Genomic DNA, 20814 nt, shown 5'->3' on the forward strand with positions numbered 1-20814 from the left:
GCTGGGGTTGTGGTTGGTGCAGACTTGAGGAGCCAAATGGCCTCCTTCTGCACTGGAGGTATTCTATGATTCTATCTGGTGTAATCAGTCCTCAAGGTAGAGTGCAGAAGAGATTGGCTCCAGCAGATTCAGCTGAACTGATTAGAGATCTTCATCCAGGCCAGAAGTGGGGGACTGTATGAAATGATCAGTAGCTAGGCGGGCCTTGGGAAAATAAAAGGAGTCAAAGTCAGGATCTACCCGACCGTACACCTAGGTACTTCAGAGCCAGACCAATCCCTTATCCATGCTGAAGAATGTGAAAACTGAACGAGGGCACCTTGAAAGCTTGGATATATTAAGGCCTGTGCAATTTGCTGAATGGAACATGCCTGTAGTTGCTGTTCTTAAGCCTGACAAATCAGTTTGTCTTTGCGGAGACTATAATCAGATGGTCAATCGAGTCCCCAAACTCAACAGGAACTTATGCCCTGGATCGAAGATCTGTACTCTCAGTCAACAGGTGGCAAGATGTTCTCCAAGTTGGACATGAGCCACGTCTACCTTCAGCTTGAACTGGACGTGTCCTCCCAGAAATATATGATGATCAACACATATAAGGGACTCTCCCCCTTTTGTCCTTTGGAGTTTCATCAGCGTGTGCCATCTTCCAAAGAATTATGAAGAACATCCTTCAAGGGCTACCCAAGGTAGCAGTATACTTAGATGACATCCTGGTTACGGGGGCTTCAGAACAGGAACATCTGGCCAACTTGGAAGAAGTCTTGCAGATATTTTCCAGAGCAGAAGTTTGCTTGAAGAGGGATAAATGCGTTTTCCAAGCAGCTGAAGTAACCTACTCAGTCTACCAAATAGAAGCAAGGGTTTACATCCAGTAGAGGATAAGGTAAAGGCCATCAAAGATGCAGCAATCCTGGGATTAGTCAATTATTATGGAAGATTTATCCTGAATTTGGCTTCCACAATAGTTCCCTGGAACATCCAACTACAGAAATACCAGCGGTGGTCCTGGGAAGCTTTGTGGACAGGTGTTTTTTCTAAAGTTAAGCATCAGTTCCTGTCATCTAACTCACTGGCCCATTTCGACCCTAAGCAAAAACTTATATTAACTTGTGATTCTTCCCCATACAGGGTTGTTGCGGTTTTCTCACATCGCTGGAAAGATGGGACGGAAAAGCCCATTGTGTATGCCTGCAGGATCCTTTCGGATGCTGAGTGGAGATATTCTCGGATTGAGAAGGAAGGGCTAGCAGTTGTATTTGGTGTGAAGATGTTCCAATAATATTACAGTCTACAGTCAATGGCTTTTTATAGTTACCGAACATAAACCCTGACTGGGTCTCTTCAAAGAGGACAAAGCAATTCCCCCTATCACCTCAGCTCGGATACAACGCTGGGCCTTGTTATTGGCGGCCTATGAATACCTCTGGAACACCGCCCTGGGACCTGGATAGCCAATGGGGATACACTGAGTCGCCTCCCACAAGCCTAGCTCCTTTTCCAGCATTGGAAGATGCCTTGATGACCCTGAACCTTTTGGAGACCTTGCCAGTATCAGCAGGGCAGATTAAAGCCTGGACCCAAAAAAATCCAACCTTATCCAAAATAGGCCACATGATCCTATACAGGGATTCCCAGTCGGAAGAAAGGAAACCCTACCTCACCAAGAAAGCTGAAGTTAGAGTTGAGCACAGGATCACCCTTTGGAGTTTCAGGATGACATCCAATATTAACAGAACTACAGAATGGCCACCTGGGAGTATCAAAAATGAAGATGCTGGCCAGGAATTATGCCTGGTGGTGCATTCTTGACTCTGACATCACAGACTTGCTGAAGCGATGTGACCTGCGCCAGGAAAATAAAAAACACAGCCTCCCTACACTTATCATTTTTAAGCTTGTAACTTTACCCATGAAGACTACCTGACTAAGGTGTGGGAGCGACCTTTTTCTTTGATTCAAATAAAGGGTGTTGGTGATGAGAAAATGATGTTTGGCAGAATTAATATAGCTACCTCTGTATTGGGTAAAGTCTGGATGAGATTTGGACTTATTTAAAACCTATCCCTATACACAGAGCTAAGATCAGACCCAACACTCCTTCAGCATCCATCTACTAAAACTTCATTATCACACTCCTGTTTTGTGGCAGATGCTGTTTACAAAAGGCTGCTTGTCTGCTAGGTTACAACAGTGATGACCCTGCAAATGTATCTTATTGGATGTAAAGTGCTTTGGGACATCCTGAGTCCATGAAAGGCGCCATGTAAATGCAAGTTCTTTATCTCAAACAAGGGGTTAAATATACAAGCATTTAAAAAACCGAGGCAAAAACAATAAAGGCAGGTATGTCTCCAAAATGGAAGAGAAAACATTGGATGCAGATTTCCCCCCAGGTAGCTTATGGAGTTTATCAAGCTGGGCTGTAAGAAAAACAGAGACTGAGTTTGATCTCTCGTGAGTTAGCTCATTTCAGTCAACGTGGCAGTTCAGGGAGTAATTTGGCCGCAGCACCTCCCCATGAGGAGAAAGGTTTAAGCTAGTGTTCTTGCTCCTGACTGCAATCCAGAAACATGTACCGGAGATACACATTTATGCATTTTCAGTGACAAGATTAGATTGAGTTGAGCCGTGGTTTTCCCCCACCCCCAAGTCCTTTGCCAAATACCTTTCCAACACTCAAAGTTAACCCTCACATATGCAGAATGGTCCTCGAAGCTGACACCATAGGGCATCATTATGGGAGCAGAGAGGTGATTCTGCAACCTGTTGCTCTCCAGCGGAGAGTGGGTGTTCCCTGGAAGTTACAGCTTGAGTGAAAATTCTTCAAATTTCAATGTGGAGGAACAAGAGCACGTGGAAAGAAGGGAAGACGGAGGGAGATCAGGCATCCCACAGTTTTGAGTTCCTGACAGAGAATGAATTAGAGGAGCAAATGATGTGCCCAGTTTCAATTGCAGTGAAGCTGGAGGTAAGAAGATTGGCAAGAAATGGAGTACGTACGGAGACTTGGATGAACAGGATTCAATGGAGGATTCACCATGGCAGTATTAAAGACAAGGAATGTTGCAACAGAGAGAGACATGGTTGAAAGTAAACATCCAAAAAAAACCTAACTTTTTTTGGTAATCTCTATTAACTGATAAAACTCCAGCTGTGATAACAAGAACATGGGGCTGAATTTTATGCTTTCCTGTGGGAAGATAGACAGGAGCACTGGGAAAATTGAGTGCAATGTCATGGGAACTGCTTCCAGTGGATATCTGCCCACCCCTGCTGCAATTTTACACATGGCAGGGGATGTGTCTGATGGTCTGCCTGCCCATAGGCCAATTGAGGCATTTAAGTGGCCAGTTAGTAGCTGTTTAAGGGCCTCTTCCCACCCCATTACAAATGTTTTCCATAGCAGATAAGGGAGGAATATCACCACATTTACAGGCCCCTGTCCGTTGAAGGCACATCCCCCCCACCCCCGCCCCCAAGGTCAGTCCCCCACTTAATTTCTCCTCTACCTTTACTTGTCTGCATCAGCCCCCTACCCACCTTGCAACCCCCTTCCACTCCTCTGCCCCATTTGATCATGTTAGCCTGGCACCAGTAAAACCGCTCCACCGCGATTTAGCTTGGCACCTGGCTCCACCAATGATTGCCGTTGGGAACTGGATGTGATCCCAGCAGTGGGCACTGCTCGCGGTGGTACTTCTCGGAACGGCAGCTCTCAGGAGTGGGACTGGCGCAACCGATGCAGAGGCCAGGACTCCCAACCTTTAAATTGCTTCAGACCAAGATGCTAGTATGAGTGTGGGCTTGCCCCTGATATTTACACTGAGGAAAAGGGGTTGCTAGGATAGGGTAGGGTAAGCTTGGGGAGGTGGGGTGGGGGGCACTTATACCCCAGTCCCGAGTGAAATTACACCCATGGAGCTCGATAGAACCTTTCACAATCCCAGGACATTCCAAAGACTACACTGACAATTCATTGCTTTTGAGCTTTATCACACACAAAGATGGCAGCCCATATGAGCCTTGAAAGATCCCACAAACAGCAAGGGAGGTCAATGATCAGATAATCTATTTAGGGAAGTATTAGTTGAATATTGGTGAGAACACTGGGAGTGCTCTTCTTGACATTTCTCTGTATGAGTAAATAGATATTAACGCCTTAAGGTAAATGACTGTCTAGTAGTGATTGTGAGTGAGTCATTATGTGATATTAGTCTGATCATAATTGGTTATCTGATGTCACTTAAGAAGCCCTGTGCACAGTTTTGCATTTTGACTGATATGAACCTGTCATGAAGATGTGTTTTATGCTAAATAATGATTTTTAATATCCTGGCTAGAAACCCGAATTTCACTTTTAAAAATTGACTTCTTAAAAAGAAAGAGGCTAAAGTGACTTGAACTCTCAGCTCAAGATGGCTAGCTGCAAATTGCATTACTATATGTCCTGCATTCCGATTCATTGGCGTGAAGTCGGTCTGTTTGCAAAAATCCATCAAAGACAATGACTTCAGGGAAGTGTGATGGACTCACATCTCCTGTCTCATTAACAAAGCATCAATGGCAATCATCTGAGGTATTCAACTGTTGGAGACAGGCCATTAGGTCTAATCACTTGGACAAATGGACCCTGGTTAAGTTAGCTTTGAGACATGAGCTAATCAAGTTACCTTTGGAATATATGGACAATGTGTTTTAATGAATGTCCCCTCATACATGGTGAAGACATGACTAACCAAACCTGTGTAAATTTTAAGTACATGTTTTCTCAGCAAAACTGGAGGACAAGTACCTCAGGGAGAAAACCTAAGTGGGGACCCTCCTGCCTCCTTGTTTCTCTGACTCACCTGTGCAGGGGGGGAGCAGGGTTTAGGTCAGCTCGCAGATCCACGGGCAGATTTTAAGTTTCAGTGAAGTATAGTGGGAAAGGGTTAAAATAATTCCACCTAACAAGGTAATGTTAGCGGTTTGCTCATACATGAATGTAATAACAGGATTAAAATAAATGAGATATGATTTTAAAAGTATAATATATTGAAATATTAAGTGGTCCTGTATTTTAACATATTAAATATATTTAAATGTATTTGGTCGCCTCGGTCAAAAAGGCAAATGCTGCAGAAATAATAATAGAGTTCAGCAGCTGGAATCCATTAGTCAGCAAAATGAACATTATAAGTTTCAAAATCCCGGGACACTTATTGAAACACAATGTATTAAATAGAGGCATCTACTATCCAGACACAAAAAGGTGTCTTTCTTATGGGACCCGAGGAAAGGCACTTATCTGATTGTCGTGGCAATACACCTGATTTGATTTATTATTGTCACATGTATTAGCGTACAGTGAAAGGTAATGTTTCTTGCTCGCTATACAGACAAAGCATACCGTTCATAGAGAAGGAAATGAGAGAGTGCAGAATGCAGTGTTACAGTCATAGCTAGGGTGTAGAGAAAGATCAACTTAATGCAAGGTAAGTCCATTCAAAAGTTTGATGGCAGCAGGGAAGAAGCTGTTCTTGAGCCAGTTAGTATGTGACCTCAGACCTTTATATCTTTTTCCCGACGGAAAAAGGTGGAAGAGAGAATGCACAGAGTGCGTGGGGTCCTTAATTATGCTGGGCTGCTTTGCCGAGGCAGCGGGAAGTGTAAACAGAGTCAGTGGAGGGGAGGCTGGTTTGCGTGATGGATTGGGCTACATTCATGACCTTTTGTAGTTCCTTGCGGTCTTGGGCAGAGCAGGAGCCATACCAAGCTGTGATACAACCGGAAAGAATGCTTTCTATGGTGCACCTGTAAAAGTTGATGAGAGTCGTAGCGGACATGCCAAATTTCCTTAGTCTTCTGAGAAAGTAGAGGTGTTGGTGGGCTTTCTTAACTATAGTGTCGGCATGGGGGATCAGGACAGGTTGTTGGTGATCTGGACACCTAAAAACCTGAAGGTCTCGACACTTTCTACTTCTACCTGTGGGAAAGGGATTGTAGAGGTGTCCTTAACAACATAGCAACCAGGAAGTGGGCTTTGCCAAAGGGAAGAAGTTTGGTATTAGACAGACAAATAGAATATCATTATGTCAAGTAGCATATCGCAATTGGCTGAGGTAATCTGTCATGTGCTGGACTGACATGTTAACATGGAATGAAATTGAATCTAAGTTAATTAGGAGTATTTGAGATAACAGAAGGTATAATTGTACTATATTTTGGCTCAGTGCCTCAGATCTTCAGAAGGTTCTTGTCATGCTCAACCACATCTATTTAACCATCTGAGAGCCTCCTCCGGCCATAGGTCAATGTTTTGTTTGTCTTGTATGTTTTTGTGTTTAAATACATTTTAGTTACATCTCTTGAACTTGCCTTTGCGAGTTTATTTTTAAGTAATTTTTAAGTTTTCAAGAAGTTAGGCCACCAATCGAAAGGAATTCCCACTTCACCTGGTTAGCTTTAAGTCTTGTCTGCTGACTGATCAAGCAGACAGCACGTAACTGCAGAGAGTGATTACTTATAAGATCAAAGATGTAACAACTAAAATGGATAATGGGAATCTAGTATGTGTAGTATATCTGGATTTACAGAAGGTGTTTGATAAGGTGCCACACAAAAGATTAATACACAAGGTAAGATCACATGGGGTTAGGAAAAAGTAATGCTAAGTTAGAGGGAGGCCTGGATGATTCCCATATTGAACCCCCTATCATCCGGTTTGCTAATTCCAAGCAATTATCACATGTAAGGAATAGTAGACACCAGATTCTCCTATTTTAACACAGAACAGAGAGAAGACCTGACAAGGCTGTTCAGTGCTTGAAGAGATCTGCAGGGACTAAACCAACATGCACAACCCCAGTCTCAGCCAGTCTCTGCATGGACACAGGGAGATTAATGCTGTGACCAGAGCTCAGTCCTACCCAATTCCCCACCTGGAAGATCATGGAGAGAGAACACAACACACCATTTACATAACAAAAATAGACTTGTCAAAATGACGAAAGCCCTTAGCTCAGGTAGTTATGGGGACCTGGGGGCAGGTTCCCATAACTACCTGAGCTAAGGGCTTTCATCATCCAGCATGACTTATAACAAGGACTAGTTATGGCATTCGCATTAAGAAATGCCCCAGCCACCTTCCAAAGGCTGATGAACCAGGTAGTGGCTGGCCTACCCAACTAGGGTACCCAACTGGATGACCTGCTTGTAAACGGTGATACCTGGGGGGACCACAAGGATCAATTAGAAGATCTCTTCTGAAGGTTACAGTCAGCTGATTTAGTATCAATCTCTCAAACAGAGAGCTTGCTAAAGCTCAGGTAACCTACCTAGGGCAAGTGTGTGGGTCAAGGGCAGGTTTGCCAGAGCAAAGATGCAGGCATTGATGGAATTCCCCGTCCCAAGACTAAACAGAAAATAATGTAATTTTTTGGGATGTGTGGGTTCTACTGCAAGTTTGTCCCACTCTTCAACACTATAACTGCCCCACTGATTGTAAAAGTTAAAGGTAGTGTGGGCAGGGAGGTGTTAAACAGCTTTTGAGAGGTTGAAAGCTATCCTACCCAGCAAATTGGTGCTCGCACCACAAACTTTAACGAACGATTTGACATGGTTATCGATGCTAGTGACCTAGAGATAGGTGCCATGCTGCTCCAGAATGATGATTCAGGCATTGAGACACAGTGGGCATTTCTCCAAAAAACTAAGCAGGCACAAAAGGAGATATCCCACTATGGAGAAGAGAACTCCGTATATGTCCAGAATGGGCAGCATGGTGGCACAGTGGTTAGCACTGATGCCTCACAGCTCCAGGAACCCTGGTTCGATTCCCGGCTTGGGTGAGTGTGTGTGGAGTTTGCACGTTCTCCCCATGTCTGCATGGGTTTCCTCCGGGTGCTCCAGTTTCCTCCCGCAGCCCAAAGATTTAAAATCCAATTTAAGATCCAAAGGGTTAGGTGGCCATGCTAAATTTTGCTTAGTGTCCCGGGATGCGTAGGTTAGAGGGATTAGTGGGGTAAATATGTGGGGTCATGGGGATAGGGCTTAGGTGGGATTGCTGTCAGTGTAGACTCGATGGGCCAAATGGCCCCCTTCTGTACTGTAGGGATTCTATGATTCTATGAAAAAGAGACCTTAGTTTATAGAGATCACAACCCCTTGACATTTGTGGACAAATTAAAAACCCAGAATTCAAGGCTATTTTCTCAGAGCTTGCTCTTACAACTTTACCACCTAAAAACTTCTTACATTGCAGGGGAAATCAATGTGCCTCATCCAGAGTTTAACTCAGCACAGAATCATCTCATTATGAAGATTTAAACAGTGAGATGTGAGTGTTTGAGGATGCACGTGTGTGTATGTTTTTTTTATTTATGACCTTATAATGAAATGTTCGCTGTCATCACCTTGCATTTCGAGTGGTGTGGAGGTGTCATGAAGATGTGTCCTCATGCCAAATAATCATTTTTAATCCACTGACTGGAAACCTGAATTTCTAAAGCAGATTTCTTTAAAACACAGGGACAAAAGTTGCTGAACTCGCAGCCTAAGATGGTTAGCTCCAATTTCCATTACTATACCGTTCACATTCCAATTCATTGAACTGGAGTTAGTCTATCTGCAAAAAGACATCTTCTTCAGGGCAGTGTGGTGCCCTGCTATTGGCAAAGATCTCTTAAAAGAATTGAGCACAGCACCACCCTCTCCTGAAGAACAATCAACTCACTGCTCTACATCACTAAATCGGAAACATAGGGCGGGATTTTCCAGCCACGCTCTCCCCAAGGCTGGAAAATCCTGCGCCAGGTCAACAGACCTTTGCATTGTCTATGTCCCACCCACTATGATTCCCGTGGCAGGTGGGACGGGAAATTTCTGCCAATTGAGTCCATCGAATTCAGCCTGAAACCAGCTAAAATACCAAACTGTGGGCTTCTGATTTCTTACTGTTTTTTATGGACTCTAATTTTACCAACCAACCTATCCTTTCCAACTCTATACTTTGTAGTTATGTGTAAACTCTGAGTGTGTGTGCGTGTGCGCGTGAGCAAAAGTTGGTGTGTATTTTATTTTACTCAGATCGGCTTAACTTTTTGTGTGAAAGTGATATACTTGCCAATTTACTGAGAATGTCAACTGTTTATGTGCAATGATCATAAAGAGCCAATAGTACAGGCTTTCTTGTGTTTAACAAAGAAAGTGATTAGCTTTATTATAGAATTTCTCCATGTGTCTGCGTGGGTTTCCTCCGGGTGCTCCAGTTTCCTCCCACAGTCTAAAAAGTGCAGGTTAGGTTGATTGGCCATGCTAAATTGACCCTGGTATCAGGGGGATTAGCAGGTAAATGTGTGGGGTTACGAGGATAGGCCCAGGGTGGGAATGTGGTTGGGACAGACTCGATGGGCCAAATGGTCTCCTTCTGTACTGTAGGGATTCTATGAATCTATGATTTAATTTTGATTTATTATTGTCACGTCTTTTCACTGGATGCTAATACATGTGACAATAACAAATCAAATCTATAATAAAGCTAACCACTTTCGTTGTTAAACTCAAGAAAGCCTGTACTATTGGTTATTTTATGATAATTGCACATAAATAGTTAAAATTCTCATTGAAATGGCAAATATATCACTTTCACACAAAAAAATCTGTAGTGAGCAAGCAAGGAGAGGACAAAGAAGGGGGTCATTCACCCCCTCCTCATCTGGTCATTATCAAAATCATACTTCACAATTGTATCTAAGTCTGAAACTGAGTAGCTGCCTTTTTCCCCCTCCACATAATTGTCCAGCACCCCACATGCGCATTAAGCATTTCACAAAATGTAAAATTTGCCAAAGGTTTTTTTTGAAACAGCAGAAATAGCTTTGCCATCTGCCTCGCTGCCCTTTCAAGAGGAGGCGATACAAAACTCCAAGGCTTTTCATTCCACATTTCATTTTGCAAGATCCTGCGTGTGAGAGGAACATGCAACTTTGCTATTGAATGCTTTCCTTCAACATAATTGAAATTTATACTGGACAGGTGAGGAAAGAATATTGATTGAGTAGAATGATTGCTGAATGCCATCCTTTCTGCAATTTTTCATTGTCCTATTATTCAGTGACCAACGGGGACAGATTGTATACCATTCAGTGCTATAATACTGCGGAGGTGGAGCAAAGCAATATTCTAGATGCCCGGATAGACCCACGGGTCTTTTAGGCATGTTTGTGTGTACATCTATCACATTAATGAAAATCTTAATTACTTAATTTAGACTGCTCAGAAACTGTGGAATTTCAATTACGTGTTCTTGCCTGACAATAGTTGCTACACACTGCCTGGTTACTGGACAACACACAAGAGGTTGTATTTTGAATGACACTATGCATGGCCACCAGAAACGTTTTGTTCCCTATCCTTGGGATTGTGGGCTGAAACTCCCTTTTCCCTTCCACAGAATAATCTTTGTTGGTGCACTATAACCCTTTGGATCAATCCCATATGCAATCTGTGGTGCCAGGAGGTAGAGAGGCAAACCTTTACTCTGTAATTGGAATCCGCCAAACCAGAGGGACTAGGCCCCATGGTATGGGCAAAAAATGGGAATAAGACCAGTAGTAGGCCCCACATCGTGGGTAAGAGAAGGGGAAATGAAGCCTGTACCAGGTCCCAGGTTGTGGACAGCAGAGGGGAATGCCCAGAAGGGAAAAAAAAACAGTACAACGGGGAAATAAGAATCCTGGTCTGAACTGTTTATTCCTTCTGAGTGAGACCTGTACCAGATCCCAAACGAGGGGCAGAAAATGGGAAGTGAGACCTGTACCAGGCCTGGCCTAATGTAATGTGCAAAAAACTGCGAGCAGTACCAGGCTGGAGTGATTAAAAATGTCTGACAATGGTGTTTCTCTGGAGAGTGGAATATTGGGAGAATTCTCTCCCAACCTTTTTGGCCAGGAAGTGGATGTTAGGAGTCTAGGACCTGAAAAAAGTTGACTTGTGCTACTTTATCTGGTACATTTTAGAATTCCTTCTCCTGGTTATTTCAAATTTCAGTCAGGGGTAGTTCCCTAGATCCTTTATTACAACATTGCTTGTTGCTCCCATACACTAGCTCACTTGGGGAGGAAATGGGAGTCGTATTCAGTTGTCTTAGAATGAACTTAAACGCCAATGTTAATTCCACCCGTCTCCTATTTGTCTTCCTGAGTTTTTTTTGGTATCCCTCTTTGCCCCTCTCAATCACTCTGAATTCCTCTCGACACCTTTGTTTGTCTCGGACTCTTGTTCTGTCTCTCTGCCTTGTTTCCTGTGCCTCTGGGCAGGGTCTGCAAGGCAGCAGAATGAGTCACTGCATTGGGTTTCCATGCATTGTGATTTGAACCTTAAGCGTATCTGAAAGCATTGTCATTTTCATAGAATCCTGACAGGGCAGAAGGAGGCCATTCGGACCATCGAGCCTGCGCCGACAACAATCCCATCCTATTCCCCTAACCCCACATATTAACCCTGCTAATCCCCCGACACTGCGGGTCAATTTAGCATGGCCAATCAACCTAACCCACACATCTTTGGAGTGTGGGTGGAAACCGGAGCACCCGGAGGAAACCCACACAGACACGGGGAGAACGTGCAAACTCCACACAGACAGTGACCCAAACCTGGAATTGAACCTGGGTCCCTGGCCCTGCGAGGCAGCAATGCTAAAGGACTCTACCCCCATTTCTTATTCTTTGTTACTCTAGATTTCAAATGTCCTTCCTTTGTTTGGTGGACTGTTTCAGCAAAGTTTCTTCCTGATGAAGTAAATTCTGCCCTTTTAAATTCTGGTGTGTGTTCTTTGTTTTCTACGCTGGTGATGCCAACTTCAGATACGTTTTCTTGCCTGAGTAGAATAGACACACCTGAGTGGGTGTGTGCCGAGCTGGATCACTGCACTCCCCAATTATTTTTCTAGTTGTCTCCAGGATGTTGGATGGCTGCTATTTCATGAGGCTCAGTTGTTTTACAGATGCACAAGCAGCGCTGTGGCTTGCCATTCACTGATCCGTTATGGACCTTTCACACCTGACCAAGGAGCAGTCAGAGTTAAAAGCAAATTACTGCGGATGCTGGAATCTGAAACCAAAAGAGAAAATGCTGGAAAATCTCAGCAGGTCTGGCAGCATCTGCAAGGAGAGAAAAGAGCTGACGTTTCGAGTCCAAATGGCCCTTTGTCAAAGCTTTGACTGAGGTGAGGATAAATTTCTTCACCCAGAGAGAGGCGAATGTGTGGAATTCACTGCCACAGAAAGTAGTTGAGGCCAAAGCATTGTGTGATTTCAAGACAAAATTAGATATAGCTCTTGGGGCTAAAGGAATGAAGGGACATGGGGGAGAAAATGGGTCAGGATATTTGATGTCAATGATCAATCATGATCAAAGTGAATGACGGAGCAAGCTCAAAGGCCTACTCCTGCTTCTATTTTCTATGTTCCTCTGTTTCTCTCCTTCTCTGCTGATTCTCATGGGGCCACCAGTCCCTGGGCCAACTGCCCTTTAACTTGGAAACAACAGGCTGATAAAATGACGCTAAATGTTCTGCCTGGCTTGGACCTAACCTTGAATGCAGAGCACTACCTGCAAGGGCTGAAAGAAATTGAGCATAGCAAATGCAACAAAATATCCTAAGCATCTGCTCAACGATTCCACTAAACATAATAACGCTCACAGAGCAGTAATTACAGCTAATCATATTTGTACTGCATATTAAATATGGTTTAATATTTATTCATCACCTCACCTAATTGGAGCGCATAAGTATGCAGCAAAAGAAATATAGCGAGTGTGCATTATAAAACGAAAAAAAAGCTCACTGTATGTAAATCTTATTCTGTGCTATAATTTAAACACTGTTGTTTCAAATATTTCAATTTTTAAAATGGAACACCTTGAAACATTGCAAAGAATTAAGCATATAACACTAATTATACAGTAATTTAAAATCTACAACCCTGAAATGGAGTTCTTATATTTTATGCAGCATGGTAATTATTGCAGTTAAATGGGAGTCCATTCATCTATATAATAGAATGATTTGTGTCTTTAGTAGAAAGGGTGAAAAACAAATAAAAGAAAATACAGGCGGAGAGGGGAACACAGGAGAGGAGCAGGCAATTATTCAACAAGAGAGAGAGAGAGAGACAATTGTTTCTAATTTTGTGTCCATCAGTAATCCTACAAGGGATTGACTCGTATATGCAGAATACTTGGCTCATTCATTAGTCTTGAGTTATGAAGCTCTGGGACAGTCATGAACAATTTGGCACATTCAAAAGACTAAATTCACTACTTAGACCTAATTGATTTCAGTTTGCTTTGGCCAGAAACTTGGATTCATATAATTGAAGGGGCGAGCTCATAAAACGTCTCTGCAAGAAGTCGAAAAAGAAAGAAGTACGAGTCCAACATGAAAACAGATATTCTGGAAATACAAGGAGATCTTTTTCTTTTAATTCATCCATGGGATGCCAACATTGTGAACAAAGCCATGATTTGTTGCTCGTCCCTAATAGCCCTTGAAAAGGTGATGGTGAGCCACAATCTTAGACCTTCTCAGTCCTTGTGTCGATACACACACACATACACAGTGATTTTAGAGAGGGAGTTCCAGCATTTTGACCCAGCTACAGGGGAAAAATTGCGATGGGAGGTCGGGTAGATGCTAGTGTTGTAGCTGACGAATAGCATAGCTACAACAAAAACAAAAGGCTGGAAAATCTCAGTAGGTCTGACTGCATCTGTGGGGGAGAGAATAGAGCCAATGTTTTGAGCCTGGGTGACCCTTCGTCAGAATAGCATAGCCACACGTCTGTGTGGGTTTCCTCCGGGTGCTCCGGTTTCCTCTCGCAGTCAAAAGATGTGTGAGTTAGGTGCATTGGCCATGCTAAATTGCGCCTTAGTGTCCCGGGATGTGTGGGTTAAAGGGATTAGCAGGGTAAATATGTGGGGTTGCAGGGATAGGGCCTGGGTGGGATTGTGGTCGGTGCAGAATCGATGGGCCGAATGGCCTCCTTCTGCACTGTAGGGATTCTATGATTCTAGTTCTGGAGCTAGCACGTTGCCGGTGCTGGTGTTACCAAGTCACTCTTGGTAATGGACATTGCATTTTCTCCGTTCCAAGCATTGAGAATTTTTTTTATTACGCAGAGTGTCTCTGGTCAGCCACAATAGAGATAATTAGCATCAATACCCCCTGCATCTTATTCCAACAAACCTATTCTTGAGTTTCTTGATCGGAAGACGACAGCTAAATTGCACACCGTGAACTGTCCTCCTGAAGGGCTCAATTTCACAAGGGAAAGATGCAGGATTGCCTCTGTAAAAGCATCGCTGAAGCATAAGTAGGAAAATGACAGTAAGTGTTTCCAGGGGGCTTGTTCAGATGCTTGCAGCAGGAGGCGGAATGAAAGCATGCATTACAAGAAAAATTATGCAATTTCATGCTATAAATAAGGCCACTTTGTTCTATTTTTACTTTCTGGTATTAGCAGGCCCCTGAGGGGAGGTCTAACATAATTGGTTCATGTTTGATTCTGAGATTCAAATTGCATATGTTTTACATATAGATAAAACATTGTTTCAAGGATTAAAGTGAAAAAGATAATGCCTGGTAATGTAATACAACATTTCTCTAATTATTATATTCCATAACTTATTCAGATTCATCCACCTTCCTACTGGATAAATATACCGTTATATCCAGACCCTTACTCATCTTCAGATCATTCAAAGCAATCTGTTTGGCCAGCATTTACTCTTGAACAGATTACCCGGTCATTTTCACATTGCTGTCGGTGAGATCTTGTTGCGTGCAAATTGTCTGCCACGTTTCTCTACAGTGACTACACTCTATAACATACTTTGTTGGCTTTAACCTGCTTGGAGGTCGTGATAGAAATTGCATAAACGCAAGTTATTTCTTTACACAACATCAGTCCGACAAAAGTCTCAATTGCTGGCGTATTCAAGATGGTTGCAAATGATAGAGACTTAACTCAAGTTCCAACATTATAGTTTTCCAGCTATTCCCATCTAAAGAAACCAATAAACAGAACAACATATTCCTGAATGTCACTGGACCATGATGCAAACAAAGCCTGTGTGTCTAGGCTTCACAGTGGTCCGTACCAGCATTTTCAACTGTCACTATACAAATTCTCACTGAAAAAAAATGCAAAGAACAAACCTGTGGCGCCTAATCAGAGACAATAAGGGCCAGATTTTTGTTTTGGAGGTGGGAAGCTCAAGTCAGGAAATCTCCCAATTTAACTGGCCCATCTCCATTAAAATGACCCCTACATGTGCAGTTTTTTGTCCAGGGATGGGGGGGAAATGTGTCTGATTGAGCAGTTTTAAGGCAGCCATGAAGGCAAGTGAACATCAAGGCACGCTGGTCAAAAGGCCCGCCTCAGTTCTCCAAGACTTTGTTTTGAGACCAGTTTTATATGAAGCGGTTTAGCCCTCATACCTCATCCACATGCCACCTGCATACAACCCATATCTCCTTGCCACCTCACACACCCCATTGAGGCAATCTTACCAAAACAATTCTAAGTCCAGGGCAAGTGTGAAAACGGTGAGTTTCTGATCTGTTTTTGGACGAGTTCAACTCTGCTGTCTTATCCATTTAAAAAAACAGAAATAGTTTCTCACCTGTAGGGGGAGCAGGTGAGGCTCAAGTCGCCTGAACGCTGGCTGAGAGCAGCAGAGGGTACCATTGTGCACGCGCAGGTCTCTAGCAGCAGAGACTCTCAATCAGCCTCTGATGCTTTCAGCTTGCCATCCAGTCGAAAGCACACCAACCCCCTCCAGCTACCGCGGGGGCCCATGGCCTATCACGAACCCCCACCTGCCTGAACCAAACCCCCCCCCCTTCTTCCACCCCACTGTGATCGGCTGCCCAACCCCCCATCCCATGGCCAGCCTGAATCATCCCCCTCCCTATCGATCCCAATTCAGAAAGGCAGTGGATGCCCCCTCCCCCCCCCACCAATCCCAATGCAAAGAGTGCAGCAGCTGCCCCCCCTACCGACTGGCCACCCCCCCCGTCTGGTCCTGCCCCCTCTGGCCCCATCCCTTTGCACTGTCTGTGTGATCAACTGTGATCCTCACCAGAGAGGATCTCTCCCAGCGAGGCCACAGAGGCAAGTGAGCCCAGACTGTAATCTCCCGGGCTCATTAAATCTATGCAAAAGAAGATTTTCATGTTACTTAACTAAACTATTTGCACTGGATATCCAGAGCCAGTAAGGTCGCAAACGCCGTGAAATGGATTTGTTGGCTCTCGTGCGATTTTACCAGCTCGCCCTGCCCATTGGTCGGCGGGGCTTAATGGTAAAATCCACCTCCGCCCCCCCCCCCTCCCCCCCTGTTACCTTCATAGCCACTCATCAACTATCCATTATGGCCAGAGCCATCTTGAGATGAAAAAAGTAAACTTCTAACACTTGAGGAAAACTCCCTGTCATGCATACCTTATACAGAAAAATAAATCTTGATCATGAAACCCTTCCAAAGATTTTAAATCCCCTAAAAGGGTCAATCTGTTCTGAAAACCAAAATGTGAACTTAGTTTCCCCACACTCCCCTTGCCCCACTGAAATTAGTGGTTTTAGAGCTTTTGACCCTCAGCCTAGCATTCATAATAGACTCAGCTGTAACAACAAACTTTGGGAAATGTCAACAATGAAGTCTATTGAAACTGCAGGAACAGATGGGGATGTTTATATTTTAAGGTGCGTCATATGATCTGCTAATTCCAGCAGTGGGTTTTTTTTAAAAGTCTGACAGCTGCAGCTTTTCTTTGTTTACATGTTTAAAGGGCTGGGGGTTTAAATAACTTTGGATCATGATGCATAGTAGAACTTATGAGTCTGCAGCAATTTGTGACTTCCACACTGCTGATTAATGCACTTAGAACAACCAAAATAAGGGGTGGAATTTTCTTGTCCCACTGGCCATGGGAATCGTAGCGGGTGGGACACGGACCATGCAAAGGTTCGCTGATCTTGGGCGGGATTTTTTGGTCTTAGGGCGAGCATGGCTAGAAAATCCCACACAAGGTCTGTTGCAGCTCAGCACTAATCTCAACAAGCCCTGCCGAGTTAGGTTCCCTCCCTGTGTGATTCTTCCTGCTGGCAAACGAGGGATCGGCTGGGAATTGGGGGCAGGACTTCCACGACCGAGTCCCAGCTGCCATTTGTAAAGGCTTCCAAAGCCAACATACATAAATCTGGCCCTAAGGATCTGATATTGATGGGGGACATTTTGATGGAGAGGTGGAGTTCAGACAGGTTTTTTCATGGAGCAGGAATCTGAGCCTGGCCACAGGAGGAGGAAACCTGGTCAGCCAGGGTAAAACCTGCAAAGCAGGTTAAATCAGAGGCTGCCAGCAATATTTAAATACTGAACATTCCATCCTGCCTCCTGGGAGTGGGTTGGCTTCCCTCCTGGTTCAGTTAAACCTGGCATAGCCAGGTTAGAGGTGGGTTTGAGATTGTTAAAATCTTCACATCCACTTGGACTCAGCCATTTTTGGGGGGGTTCTAATTCAAGTGTAAGAAACCCTGGGCTTATTCTGCGGCTGTTCCCTGGCACTGCCAAGCTCATCTCACATATATAACCAGTCACTTCCAAAGTTCCTGACGTCAGGAAACAGGTCTTCTTGCAGAAAATCTCATGAAGGTGTAAGGCACGCGGCATCTACTGTTTAAAGTTGGAAGCAAAATTACTGCAGATGCTGGAATCTGAAACAAAAACAGAAAATGCTGGAAAATCTCATGGGTGGCACGGTGGCACAGTGGTTAGCACTGGGTGGGCAACCACATCTGTTTCCCTGTGACCCCAAGTATTTACCCCACTAATCCCCCTAACCTACACATCTTGAGACACTAAGGGGCAATTTAGCATGGCCAATCCACCTAACCTGCACATCTTTGGAGTGTGAGAGAAAACAAGAGCTCCCAGAGGAAACCCGTGCAGACACGGGGAGAACATGCAAACTCCGCACAGACAGTGACCTAAGCCAGAAATCAAACCTGGATCCCTGGAGCTGTGAGGCAGCAGTGATAACCACTGTGCCGCCCGTCCATGCTTCACTTGTGTTGCATACAATCACAAGCTGAGACATGACAGACCTATTTACACCTTGCTTCCATTGCACCATTCTGCGAGGTGGAGAGGGGTAACTCCTGCTTCAGTGCAGTCTTTCCAAAATGCCAGAAACAGGAAAATCACTGCTTGGCTTTGACATCCAATCCCAAACATCCTAATCTTCAAAGTTACTTCGACTTGGGTCAACCATTTTTTGAAGGGAAATCATGGTTTTGTTTTTATATTGACAAAGAGGCAACCTACAAGTTCAACATCCTACACATTTATACATAATCTAGGATCACTGCCGCACAAGTTTTCTGATCCAAGGTAAAAAAATGATTGATTTTAGACATACTTAGTTTACGGAAAGCTGCATTACTGGTATTTGCTACCAAATAAACCTGTTGGACTTTAACCTGGTGTTCTGAGACTTCTTACTGGTATAAAACATGGGTTCTTAAATTCCTATGGGACCATTCCATTACCATCAACGAGGTGGAGTGGAGTCCTTGACCTACTCGTGGCCCTGGACCCTGCCCCTAAACTCAAAGGCAAGGTCATCGACATAGCCAAGGCAGGCCGCGGTATGGGCCCTTCGCTGGCATGGCAGAGCAGTCTACAGACGATCCACCTGAATCCCAATGTGTTCAAAAGAAAATTATACTATTTTGTCTCATTTCTTCCTCCGGGATTGATTACTCTGGTCTAATAAATGTCTCCAATAAAATCTAATAAGGCCTCAAAGGGACTATGCGAGCTCACAGTTCCCACTCTATGTGAGTTCTGAAGGTTATATAGGGTGGAGTTACTGGGGTATCTGGGAATTTATCCCAACATGTTATACTGGATAGGGACTGGAAAGGCTCCCTCAGCTAATATTACTAAAACAGAATATCTGGATCAAGAACGAGAAGGTACAGAATTGAAGTGATTTGCAAAAGAGGCAAATTTGTTGTCAGAAAAAACTTCAGCGCCATAAACATTCTGTGATGTTGGTCATTTATCTTATTGATGTCTGTGGGAGCTTGTAGTTGGCCCCATTATTTCCTCTAGCACGACTGTGACCACACTTCAAAAGGTACCACATTGGCTGAAAAGCCTATGGGTGACCTGAGATCACGGAAGGTGCTATGTAAATGCAGGTTCATTCTTGCTTACTTGCCAGTGACTGAGGAATGTGGTTGCCTCTTGCAAGTTGACACTGTAATCACATCCGCCAAAAGTACCCGTTGGTGTCTGTGTCCTTATTTATCATCACAGTTGCTGCCATCATCGTTCACGTGAAAACTGGCAATCCAATATAAACTGTCCCACCAATCATGAATTTATACAATGTTTGAGCCTACACACTTGAGATTCTTATCAAAGACTGACAAACCTTTGATTTCATTACCTCTCACCCAGTGTTCTGGTCTCCAACAAACTGGAAGATTCCAAGGAACTTGGAATTGGCCAAAAACAATCCAACAGCTACAGGTGACAAGATAAAAGAAAGTAATCACAAACACTGGAAATGTGAACAAAATCCTGGAAACACATTGCAGCCTGTGAGCATCGTTAAGATCAGGGTGTATTTTCTGAGTAAGTGGTTTTGGCGGCACACCATGCCCGTCAGCTGCCCATGTGAGGAAATTATGGGCATTACCCCCATCACGTCTTGGTTGTGTGGCTGGCAGGCAGTTGTAAATACTCAGAACATGGGAATGTGGATGCTCCATTAGAAATGGCCAGAATCTCAATCTCCACAAACCCCTTCCTTCAGGTGTTGATTGAACTGCCATGGGGGGTTGTAGGAACTGTCCGGCAATGATCATGGGTGATTTTAATATGCACATAGCCTGGATTAATCAAATTGGCAAGGGTAGCCTTGAGGTAGAGTTCACTGAATGTATTAAAGATTGTTTCTTGGAGCAATATGTTGTGAAACCAACCACAGAGCACGCTATTCTGGATCTGCTATTATGTAATCATAGAAACCCTACAGTGCAGAAGGAGGCCATTCGGCCCATCGAGTCTGCACCGACCACAATCCCACCCAGGCCCTACCCCCACATACTTTACCCGCTAATCCCTCTAACCTACATATCCCAGGACTCTAAGAGGCAATTTTTTTTTTTAACCTGGCCAATCAACCTAACCCGCACATCTTTGGACTGTGGGAGGAAACCGGAGCACCCGGAGGAAACCCACGCAGACACGAGGAGAATGTGCAAACTCCACACAGACAGTGACCCGAGCCGGGAATCGAACCCGGGACCCTGGAGCTGTGAAGCAGCAGTGCTAACCACTGTGCTACCATGCTAATGAGCAAAGATTATTTAATGGCCTCATTGTTAAGCATCCTCTCGGGAAGAGTGACCATAGTATGATAGAATTCAAAATTCAGTTTGAGATGTATGTATATAAATATATATGTCAATATGTAGGTATGAGGACAGACTTGGCCCGAGTGGACTGGGCAGGAAGGCTAAAAGGTAGGACATTTGATGAGCAGTGGCAGTTGTTTAAGAAGATATTCAATTCCTCCCAACTAAAATATATTCCAAAGAGGGGAAAAATATCCATGGCTAAGCAAGGAAGTTAAAGGCAACTTAAAGACAAAAACTAAGTCATATCATATTGCAAAGGCCAAAGGCAGGCTGGAAGATTGTTTAAAGATCAACAAAGGGTTACGAAAAAAGCCATATAAAGGTAAATTATGAA

General features: G+C 43.9%; 1 long non-coding RNA gene across 2 annotated transcripts in view; it reads right to left on the minus strand.

Moving 5' to 3' along the window:
• Window positions 1-20814, minus strand: part of LOC144509762 (uncharacterized) — a 56886-nt gene that overhangs the window by 30744 nt on the left and 5328 nt on the right. The window contains exon 2 of one of the 2 annotated variants that reach the window (XR_013500522.1): window positions 19490-19581. This is a non-coding gene — a long non-coding RNA (uncharacterized LOC144509762). The remainder of the gene's footprint in view (window positions 1-19489; window positions 19582-20814) is intronic. The other variant, XR_013500521.1, reaches the window with a different exon arrangement.

Source organism: Mustelus asterias, chromosome 22 (assembly GCF_964213995.1).
Source record: "Mustelus asterias chromosome 22, sMusAst1.hap1.1, whole genome shotgun sequence".
Lineage (NCBI taxonomy): Eukaryota > Metazoa > Chordata > Chondrichthyes > Carcharhiniformes > Triakidae > Mustelus > Mustelus asterias.